We start from the raw sequence: 12,380 nt of genomic DNA, 5'->3' as shown, positions 1-12,380 counted from the left end.
AGCAGTTTGTCTACCCTAACTAATACATTTACATTCCTGATTTTTCTTCCCCAAGTCAGATTCCTTTGCCACAAAAGTCCAAGACTCACCTCACACCTGGTTGCCTGGATTGATCTTCCTTTCTCACTGTCACCTTGCGAGTCCTCTAAGCTCTAGAGTTTGGGACTCTGAGTGGCTTTTCCTGCTTCTGGGTACCATCTTTTTCTCCCATCAGATACTCTGAGTTTGGAAGAAGTTCTTTTCTTTTTGCCAATCTTTGACACACACACACGCACATACACACACACATATTTTCCATTAGCACATAACTCAAAATTAACACAATGGCTTTAATAAAGAGTTTATTACATTTTAAATGCAACATATGTTCATTTTAAAAAGTTTAGAAAATATAGGTAAACAAAAATGAGAAAACAAGATTGCCCCTACAGTCACCATCCAGTGATAATCATTGTCCATGTTTTAGTATAGAATTTACTGGTTATAGAGGCGCCTGGGTGGCTCAGTCAGTTAAGTGTCTGCCTTTGACTCAGGTCTCATGATCCCAGAGCTCAGCGGCTCCCTGCTCAGTGGGAAGCCTGCTAATCCCTCTCCCTCTGCCCCTCCCCCCACTTGTGCTCTCTCTCACCCGTGCTGTCTCTCTCTCTCAAATAAATAAATAAATAATCTTTTAAAAGAAAGAACTTACTGGTTATATATAAATTAGTTAAGTTGAAAGTGAGAGCTTATGCTTATTTAAAACCACAGGTCTTCAACATTAAGAGACTCTTAACTCTAGGAAACAAACTGAGGGTTGCTGTGGGGGAGGTGGGTGGGGAGATGGGGTAACTGGGTGATGGGCATTAAGGAGGGCACTTGATGTCATGAGCACTGGGTTTTATATGCAACTGATGAATCACTAAACTCTACCTCTGAAACTAACAATATACTATATGTTAATTAATTGAATTTAAATAAATTTTTTTTTATTTTTTATTTTTTTTAATATTTTATTTATTTATTTGAGAGAGAGAATGAGAGAGAGGGGGAGAGAGAGAGAGTATGAGACAGGGGAGGGTTAGAGGGAGAAGCAGACTCCCCACCGAGCAGGGAGCCCTATGCAGGACTCTATCCCAGGACTCTGGGATCATGACCTGAGCTGAAGGCAGTCGCTTAACCAACTGAGCCACCCAGGCACCCTTAAATAAAATTTTTAAAAAGTACATAAATATAAGGAAAAAACAAAACAAAACAGAAAACACAGGTCTTCTAATTTTTGTATGAATGAAATATACCTGAGCGTACCAGGAAATTAACTGATTTTAAAGAAGGGTAAATGTCAACTTTTAGATGAATTCCAAAAATGTATGGGCCTGCAAGATAATTCTCTTGTAAGTTTTCACCAGGGCTGACTTTCCATCCTCTCATTAGGCCAAAGGGATACAGAGTTACTCGAGTTCTCTTGCAAAGCCCCATTCCGTAAAACCCACAATAGGATGAGCAAGTTGAGGGCAATGTACGGCTTTTTCTGATTTTACATTCCAGAGCCTGACACCCAATGAGATCACAGGAAATGCTTTTTGAATGTGTGAAAATAAACTTAAATTAGTTTGGCCACAGACAGTTTATAAATTCGGTCTTCAGGTATTTCTTGGGCAAATACTAATACAGCATCCTATACTAAATTGCCTGAGATTTGAGAATACTTTTATTGAAGAAGAAAGGAAAAAGCATTTCTAGAAATTTCTACCATGGTTATACTTGCTTCTCTGCTGATACTTTTTCAGCATTTTTGATTGTCTTTAACTTCTTTTCTGCCTTTTGGCATCATTGGCAGAGCCTAGAGCTCATCTGCAGACAGAAAATGGATTTCTCCTTGTTCTTGTGAAGATATACCTACTTTCTTACCTGCCTCTGGGCCTTACATTCTTCACTGGGGAAATGAGAGGTTCAACTCAGTAGCCTCCGGTGGGCCTCCCTTATTCCGGCTTTTACACTCCAGGATTCTACAGATGTTTGCTCTGGTCAACAGAACATTTCTTAAAGATACTCTGGGAAGAAGAGGGCTGGGGCAGAACAACAAATTCATCTGGTGACTGCCATTGACAAGTGCCCGGAGCAATGCATCATTCTTAAAGAGCATCCTGTCCCTGCCGACGACTGCGGGGGACTGGTGCAGGGGCTGCTGCTGGAAAAGGCCTTTGTAGAATAATTCGGTAGGATATCAGGAAGCAGGGCTCACAGTCAGGTGGAAGATAATCTTACATTCTTACATCAAATCTTTGAACTGCCTCAGGGATAGATCAAACAAGATACAATGCAAACTTCCAGAAAAATCTTGCTATGGGGTAGCATTTTCAGTCGTTCTATCATCAATACAACAGATTTCTTTTGACTTTCCAGAGGAGAATAGCCTTAACTTCGGCTGAAATAACTGTAAAATGCTTAGACTTTAGGCTGTCATCTGAAATTTGAGGATTTAGGTGGCTTTATCCTAATAGTTTGTTCAAAGTCCTCTCCTTATGATAGCCAGCAGAGGGGCTGCATCCCTCTGCCTTTGCAGAAATGTTTGAGGCTTGAGGTTGGCCTGTGTCTAATTAATCTTCCTTTTACCTCAGAACTGGCCACGGACTTCACAGAAATGCAGAGGATAACTGAATAGGGCCTCCTGCTCTGCCTACCTCCAGCCTGTCCTTCAGACCACGCTCTACATTCAGCCCAGGCCTAACGCTTCAGGTGTCCCGAAATCACTTTCAATCTGAAAGTCTGGGTCACTCACCACTCTTGCAATTGGACTGGTTTCCCATTTCAGATCCAGGGTCCAACCAATGTTTTTGTCTACTCTTGAGCAAATGGAATTCTGAGCATCTTGAAATCAATCTGCTTAACATCTCTGGGCCTATGGCTTTTCTGCAAGCTGAGCCTTTTAAAGTTTTCCATTGAAAAATGTCTTTAGATGTTGCTGGAATCTGTAGGGAGTAGGTAGAAAATGGGAGAGGATGCTTTACAATTATGAGGTTTGAAAAGTTCTGCTTAGATCTCTCCAAGAGTTTTTCCATCTTTTACTAGGGGGTGCAGACTCACACAGGTCTACTGAGGGTAGGGAACAAATGGACAATGAGAAGCAGGCTTGCAGTCCCTCATGTGTATGACCAGGTAGAAAACTGAAGGTGAAAGAAACTTATCCAACTAAAGAGAACTGGGTGGAAATGAGGCTCAGAATCTGGGCGATGCCCACCCGCAACACCTTCCTTCAGTCCTTGGCTTAGTCTGCACCCAAACCTTGCACACGGCGGCTGTGTCAGGGAAGTGGGTGAGCCTACCCAGAGCGCCTCCAGGGCCAGATCACCTCCCGGCCCCTACCCACCTCGTCACAGTTCTCCTTTTACCTTTACCTTTCCCCTACTTCTCTGTTTTCTTCTTCCTCAACCTGGATGCCATCAGCCCCTCCCCCTGTCTTGCAACAAAAGGGAAAACATAATCATAGTTTAGCTGTTTGGCCAATCGGTCAGTCAATTAGGACCTACTGCACGTACTTACTTAGCCAAGCGTCAATGTGCCAACTAGTAGGACTACAGTGGATTGACGAAGAGCCCAGGAAGAGCGAGCTGGAGAGCTCTCTGGAATCTGACACAAATGGCCGGGAAAGAGCAGATGCTTGTATTATGAGGGTGCTTTTCTTAATTTTGTCACTGTTATCTATCCTCCCACAAACCTTTAATTCATGCTGTTATGTAGAGATAGAGAAGTCAAATCCTGGTATCTAGCAAATAGAGCTGCAGTCCAATTTGGTGATAACCTATCCATTGCTAAAACTTGCAGCCCCAGTCTACAGAGAGGGGAAGTGTGATATCCTGATAGAGCAAAATAAATATGACCTTGAGAATGAGACCTGGGTGCCGTTTACCAGCATCACCACTTGCCCACTGTGGCTTCATGGGCAAGTTGTTTCCCGGTTTCCTTCTCCGTAAAATGGACATCATGATACCCATCTCATAATGCCATTGTGAGGAATAAAGTCTCATAGTAAGTACTCAACACATATTATCTCCTCTCTTCTTTGCTTTATCCAGGTTAAGCAATGGCTCTCTAGGGTAAAGGGATGCCCTACCCATGGGTGACAGGGTATGAAAGAAAAGTGCTCATTCTCAGCTACCCCAAGATTCTCTCTGTGTTCACCTGAGCACTGTGCTGGGCTTTAATTCATCTTTGGGGTAGGTAATATGGGGAGAACGGATCCTACAAATGGCAGATGTTCACTGACCGATCAGAGGCTGACTGAGGACATTGGCCAGAACCCAGCAGGGAAGGGATACAGTGAGAGAAATCTTTTCACTACCTGCGATACCTTGGATTATACTATTAGAGAGTTATTCCTTTGACTTAAGGCCTTTGTTGCCATAAAAATTCAGATATTCCCAAGAGAGCAGCACATGAAACCTTATCACCCATTTGCACAGTTCGTTTTTCAGTTATGCTGTTATTCTCAGTAATGGTATTTTTTACCTGTATGAAATGTCACATGCCCAGATGCATTCATTTTATAGAGCTTTAAAGCTGATAACCTGAACCAAAATGCACATTTTTGGTGTTTTATTTTTCTTTTTTGCAGTAATTTCAAAGGTGTAACTGAGCTTAGCTGTAAATTACTGGTTTTAGCTCCTCATGGCAGGTAGCATTTGATCATTGACAACTCTGTTTTCTTCATTGTTTGACTAAAATCTCCACAGCCTCTATAAATATGTAAATTACCAAAATCACTAGTTCTCCATTATTTCTGCCCCTAAGCTGCTTAAAATGTTTCTATATTCCTACATTTACGGTGCAAAACAGAACAGCAGGTGACAGCCGAGTTTGACTCTATTATCGAACCTCTATTTAGCAGCTACTTGTTTCAAAGTTTCTGATAATACATATTTCCTGGGGTAGGCTCCAGGTCCCGGGCTGTTGCTGGCAAAGGCCAGGCTCCAGCCGTTACCGGACGGGAAAGCAAGAGTGCGTGTGTGTTTGTGCAGAGACAGTGGAGATCTCATGCTACATGCATTGCTGGTTGTGAACTGCGATTTTATGACAGAGGAAGCAAATGGGATTCTTTTTATTGCTTTTCCTTCAATTGGTAGGACTCAAGTAATGAAGCTGACATGGTGTCCATGTATGACTGTGTTATCCTCTCCTGATTCATTGCCCCTTAAGTTAATCTGTCATGAGCTGGATCATTGGGTCTCCGTGTGGGCTTTCACCACGTTGTGCAGGAAAGGAGAAAAACTGTATGTCGCATACGTATTCATAGAAATTTATATAGATACACATATGTGCATATATCTTGAGAGAAATCCACATAGACTCTGAAAAAAAGGAGAAAATTGTAGGAAATGGGTCATTGACAGGAAAGCCCAGAGAAGGGATCCTGGGATTTGTTTACCTAATTCAAACCCTCGTGCCAAGCATGAGAAATATATTTCTGTTATGCCCGCACAACACGTCTGCCTCAGCCCCGAGAGTGAAAGTGTACAATTTCAATACCAAATGCAGGCTAGGCCTGCAATAGTCGTCCATCTAAAATAGGCCTTGACGGGGATGGGGCAGGAACCATCAATTCGTGAATGTGTTTATTTGGACCTTGGAGGCTGCTTCTGCATGCCAAAGTCCTAGAAGAATCTGCATGAGATCCAAGTACGTATTGTTGATCTCACTGATAATGAGAGCCCATTACATTTGTATAGTATTTCATGCCTTTGAAAATGTTTCCATGGTCTCTGTGGAAACCTGCGGGATAGAAAATTTGGTAATGTCCCCACTTGACATATGAGAAGACAGATTCAAAGAAATTAAATAACACATAATTACTTAGTGGGAAATGAGCTAGAACAGGCATTAGCAAAATATGGCTGTGTTTCTCTTCCTGTTTTTCTCTTTTCCTTTGTTCCATCTGTCCTTGTAAATAAAGTTTTATTGGAAACTTTAAGGTGGAACAGTCACCTTCATTCATTTATATCTCATCTATGGTTGCTTTCAAATGATAATGGCAAAGTGGAGTAGTTGTGAAAGAGACCTTATGGTCCTAAAAAGGCCTAAAATATTTACCATCTGGCTCTTTACCTAAAAAGTTTGCCAGTGTTGAGCCGGAACAGAGGTCCCTCGGGAATGCACCTTCAGACTAAGATGATGAAGCCAGTTCATGTTACAGCAGAGGAACTTTATCAGGTGTCCTTGTGCACCCAGCACACAATGCTAATGACATGAATTATCCCCATCTAAACATATTCAGCTCTTAAATATTTTATTGTGTGGTGACAATTTGGTGGAAAAACAAAGAAGAATGTTTTGGAGAATTTTTTTTTTTTTTGATTCATAGAACTTCAGGAAATTATCATCCAACCCTTGAGGACTATTTCCCAGTCTGGTAAAGAAGAGTGTGGTCAATGTTGTTTTAAGTTCTCAATTACCACACTTAGCCCATTTAAGTAGCAGAAATCCCCTCAAAGGGAATCGCTTTCTCACCAAAATGAATGGCACCCAGGTGGCACTCTGCTCTCACACAGTGTTGGGTGCTCCTCCCGGGGCCACCTTCCAGGGAGCCAGCTGATAGGATGTCTGACAAGTGGCATTCCTGAGAAGAGATGCCTCCTGAGGTCATACTCAGCTTGCTCTCCAAAACAGCTGATCTTCCTTCCTGCAAGAAGTGGGACTAGGAGGGACGTGGGAAGGGGGAGAATGTGCAAGTGAGAGAGGAACTAGGAATATTCTCTGCCAGAGCCATGTCAACTTCCACCTCTCAGGCCAAGCGAGCCCGTACCCTCTGGACTTCCCAGCCTTTCCTCTGTGACCCTGGCTGCTCCCCAGTAGAAAATATTAGTGAACCTGGATTTTTTTGTGCCTCTTGGCAGACAGTACTACCTGGCAATGCTAGTCACATTTTCAAAACCAGAATCTCTTTGTGATGTTTTCTCTGGAATTTAATGTTCTGTCAAATACTGCATGAGCTTCTTCAAGTTAGGTGAACATTATCCATCATTGACTTAAGCCTGTTGTTACCTCTGGGCAAAATTATTCTTTAAAGACCTGCATGTAACTGAACAGAAATGCTTACAAAGGGATAGAATTGTGAGATGTTTTACTGTGACCTGTTATCCTCAAAATACCTATAGAGCGTGAGTAGGAAGCTCCCCGTGGACTTTACCTTATCTGGTTGACTATAAAGATGCAGCAACAACATGGGTTTTTTTTTTTAGCAGAGATGTTTATTGCTCAGAGAACTTTCCCTGCCTGACTCCTTCTCTGACTGCTATCCATTGTCTTCCAAAGTCAGAATTCATTGGTCAGCTCATCAGAACTTCAGGCTTTGACCAGGTAAAATTAACACATCAGTTCACAAGTCAGAGTGGAGAGGGATTCAGTCCATGTCCCCATTTCACATATGAGAACATAGCAGTTTAGGACTTTGTTACTAGCATATCACTGCTTAGTGCAAAGCCAAAACTGAGACCCAAATTTTGGACCCACTACTCCATACTCCTGCGACCAATGGGGCAAATACCTAAGCAATCTCTAGCCAGTCCCTTCCATCTAATCCAACAGCAGCTTTCTCAGAAACACCTTTTTCTTTGACTAAGATCACCCTTTTTTCTATGATATCTAGACAGAGCTATTTCTGAGATGATGCCATGACTTGATTATTCCAGTTATCTCTTGCTGTGTAATAAACCGCTCAAGAACTTAATGGCCTCATATGATGATCATGTGTTGTCGTTCATGAATCTGTGGGTCAGGTGCATAGCTGATCTGGATCAGTCTCAGCTGATCTCAGGGGGCTAGCCGTGTATCAGCTGGCAGCTACGGGGTTGGTTGGGCCTGGCTGATGGAAAAGGGCTTCACTCACTTGTCTGGTGACTGGTTAGCTAAGGGGGATGGATGCTACTGGGCCACATGTGTCTAGTCATTCATTAGGCTAGGCCAGGCTTTTCACATGGCAGTGGTAGGTTTTCAAAAGAGTGAGTGTAAGTATGCAGGGACGCTGGAGGCCTAGACTAGGAACTGGAACACCATTGCTTCCCCCACATTCTGTTGGCCAAACCAGTCAAAAGGCGAACCTAAATACAAAAGATGGAGAATGACATGCCATTTCTTGATAGGACAAATTGCAAAATTATAAAGCAAAGGGTATGGGGAATCACATATATATATATATCTCATATATATACTTATATACCTATATAAGTATAAAGGATAAAAATAATTTTAGGTTCATTTCTAGATATCTAGGCATTTAACCTTCAACTCAGCAATCCTACATTTAGGAATTTACCCTGAAGATATACCTCCAACTATAAGAAAATACATATGCATAAGGTTATTCATTGCAGCAGTATTTATAATTGCCAATACCAGAAACTACCTAAATATCCAAGCGTAGAGAGTGATTGAATACATTATGGAACATATACACATTCGATTACTATGCAACTGGGAAAAATATGAGACAGACCTCTAGGAACTGATAAACAGTGATTTCCAGGAGAGATTGTTAAGTGAAAACACTTAAGTACAAAAGAGCATATGTTTTTATATAAGAACTAAGGGAAAGTTCGTTAGCCTCAAAGGGTGGGAGAGAACTGGGCAGGACAGAGATGATACAGCAGAGTGTAACCTCCTCTGAGTACACCTTGTTGTATCATCTTAACATTTGGAAGCATGCTACTGTTCTATATATTCAGAAAATATAAAATTAAATCAGTAAGGATAAGAAGGATTAAAAAACTAAAAATGAAAGCAGTTGAAACAAGTGAACCCAATTATATTTCAGATGAATTTCTCAATCACACTAAAGAGAAAAAAAGGAAGAATGAATCTGAGCCACAAATTATGAACACAGTATTTGACCGCGTATCCACAGTATTGAGCAGATGGCCTTAGGGGTAGAATTTATAAGCAAATCCTTAGCTCTCTCATAGGTGTGGTCCTCAGATTTTTGCAGTGGTATGGGGGAAGCAATTTTGAATCAATTTTAAATATATCATGAGATTGCTCACATGAGTAAATGAGAAAGAAGGGTCATGCAAATATGAAATAGGGAAGATAACAAAGAACCCTGTAGGAATGGATGGAAATTAGAGATTTATATGAACTCATAATTTCTTTTAAAATATTTTACATTTATATATAGATATTGATATTATAGATATATAAAATGACATACAGGCACACATGTATATGCATGTATGTGTGCATTTATGTACATACTTATGAGTGTGGGTGTGTGTATGTATGCACATATCCCTAGCTTATTCACTACTGGGAGACATCTCATGAACAGCGAGCACAGGTAGCTCCCAGATCTTCATCTTCAATACCATTCCCCACTTGAAGGAACCAGGGCCCCTTGGAAGAATGAGTGATTGCAGGGTAGGGCAGGAGAGAATGAGACTGGAATATTTCGTCATGCTAGAAAGTAACAAGGTACTGAAAGAAAAGAAAACACAAAAGATGGCCACAGGGACATAGAAGCCAGCAATTAAGGGGATTTTTGTGGGTAGATGTGGAACAGTTTGAGTACCAAAATCATTAAATACCATAATTAGTTATATATCATTAAAAAAAGGAATTCATGCCTACATCCCAATAATAATTTGATAAATCAATGGCATAAAAGAAGGTCTCTTGCATACACTGAATGCTGAGTAGAAGGAGTGCTGAGTTGGAACATCAACATTTTATAAACATCACAGTAAAGATTGGATCAGGCAAAATCATCAAGAGTTGATAAATTTGGGGGGAAATTTTGATGAGAAACATGTCCTTATCATGTTTCCCCATTGACTTTTTTTAAATGTAAAGGGAAAAGTTATATAGTACAGTGTGTGTGTGTATACATATATATATGTATATATATACATACATATATATATATATAATTATATAGTGGAGTAATCAGACTACACCTTGACTGGGTGATTACAATTAATGCCAACAATGAGACATGTGCCTTCAGATGTGATACCATGAGAAGAACATAACATCACCTGTGTAGCATTCCAGATGAGGATTTCAACATGAGGAAATGTCACACAAAACAAAATGATGGGGTAAATTTTTATGTTAAAAAAATGAAAGTAAGGGGTCTATATTTTTCAAATATTTCCATATCACAAAAGGCAAAGAAATGCTGAGGACCTGTTCTAGATCAAGAGACATGACAGCTAAATCTAATACCTAAACCTAGACTAGATCCTGTACTGGAGGGGGAGAAATGCCACAAAGGATGTGATTGGGTCAATTGACACAATTGGAATATAGAGTAAGAGCTTGGCCGCAATGTTAAATGTAATGAAGTTGAAAACTCTTCTGCAGTTACATAAGAAAATATCCCTATTTCCACAACATACACACTGAAGTATTTAGGAGAAAGAGCCATGATGTAAGTCATACCCTCAAACATTTCTAAGAATGTAATGATATTTAATTTCTGTATTTATTGAAAGAGACAGTCTACAAATGGTAAAGCAAGTGGGGTAAATTCTAGGTGAATCTTATTTTTGCAGTTTTTCTATAAATTTAAAATGATTTCCATTTTAAAAGTTTAAAAAATAATGATGTATGGTGACTAACATAATATAATAAAATTAAAAACTACAAAAAAAAATTTTTTAAAAATGTCACAAACTGAAAAAAAAAAAGTTTAAAAAAGATTATTTAAAAAAAAGACAACTTAGTTTGAATACTGTTCCACTATCAACTAGTTATGTAACCTAGGACTCATTACTTAATTTCTCTGATCTTCAGTTCCCTCATTAGTGAAACAAGAATACTACCTTTTTTGTCTCCTCTTGAGGATAACATAGTACAAAAGGGTTATTAAACATTTTCTAGGTGACTAGAAAAGCTGCTGGCCCCATGTAGCGGTCATTCCACAATTGGCAGCTTTTCTGTTCACATCTCATCATACTCAGGTTATCTTTTACTTAGCTGCTTTCCTGGTGAATATCCTCTATTTGAAAGTAATTTGAAAGCTTTAAGAAGGAAGAACATGTTTTATAACTTCAGAGGGTGAGCACACAGTGGGCCAAGAATTGAGCTGAAGTAGTTCAAAGTGGACCAGAGGTAGAAACATCGCCAAAGGCAAGGGAAGCAAGGGCAAAAATGAACTATTGGGACTTCATCAAGATAAAAAGCTTTTGCAAAGCAAAGGAAACAGTCAACAAAACCAAAAGACAACTGACAGAATGGGAGAAGATATTTGCAAATGACATATCAGATAAAGGGCTAGTATCCAAAATCTATAAAGAACTCATCAAACTCAACACCAAAAGAACAAAGAATCCAATCAAGAAATGGGCAGAAGACATGAACAGACATTTCTCCAAAGAAGACATCCAAATGGCCAACAGACACATGAAAAAGTGTTCAATATCGCTCGGCATCAGGGAAATCCAAATCAAAACCTCAATGAGATACCACCTCACACCAGTCAGAATGGCTAAAATTAACAAGTCAGGAAATGACAGATGTTGGCGGGGATGCGGAGAAAGGGGAACCCTCCTACACTGTTGGTGGGAATGCAAGCTGGTGCAGCCACTCTGGAAAACAGTATGGAGGTTCCTCAAAAAGTTGAAAATAGAGCTACCATATGATCCAACAATTGCACTACTGGGTATTTACCCCAAAGATACAAAAGTAGGGACCCGAAAGGCTACGTGCACCCCGATGTTTATAGCAGCAATGTCCACAATAGCCAAACTGTGGAAAGAGCCAAGATGTCCATCAACAGATGAATGGATAAAGAAGATGTGGTATATATATACAATGGAATATTATGCAGCCATCAAAAGGAATGAGATCTTGCCATTTGCAACGACGTGGATGGAACTGGAGGGTATTATGCTGAGCGAAATAAGTCAAACAGAGAAAGACATGTATCATATGACCTCACTGATATGAGGAATTCTTAATCTCAGGAAACAAACTGAGGGTTGCTGGAGTGGGGGGTGGGGTGGGAGGGATGGGGTGACTGGGTGATGGACACTGGGGAGGGTATGTGTTCTGGTAAGCGCTGTGAATTGTGCAGGACTGTTGAATCTCAGATCTGTACCTCTGAAACAAATAATGCAATATATGTTAAGAAAGAAAAAAAGAAGAAGAAGAATGTAGCAGGAGGGGAAGAATGAAGGGGGGGAAATCGGAGGGGGAGAAGAACCATGAGAGACGATGGACTCTGAAAAACAAACTGAGGGTTCTAGAGGGGAGGGGGTTGGGAGGATGGGTTAGCCTGGTGATGGGTATTGAGGAGGGCACGTTCTGCATGGAGCACTGGGTGTTATGCACAAACAATGAATCATGGAACACTATATCTAAAACTAATGATGTAATGTATGGGGATTAACATAACAATAAAAAAAATTAAAAAA

This window comes from Phoca vitulina, unplaced genomic scaffold (assembly GCF_004348235.1).
Source record: "Phoca vitulina isolate PV1807 unplaced genomic scaffold, GSC_HSeal_1.0 scaffold9, whole genome shotgun sequence".
Taxonomy (NCBI): Eukaryota; Metazoa; Chordata; class Mammalia; order Carnivora; family Phocidae; genus Phoca; species Phoca vitulina.
The sequence above is the reverse complement of the archived record's forward strand: the minus strand, read 5'-3'. Positions refer to the sequence as shown.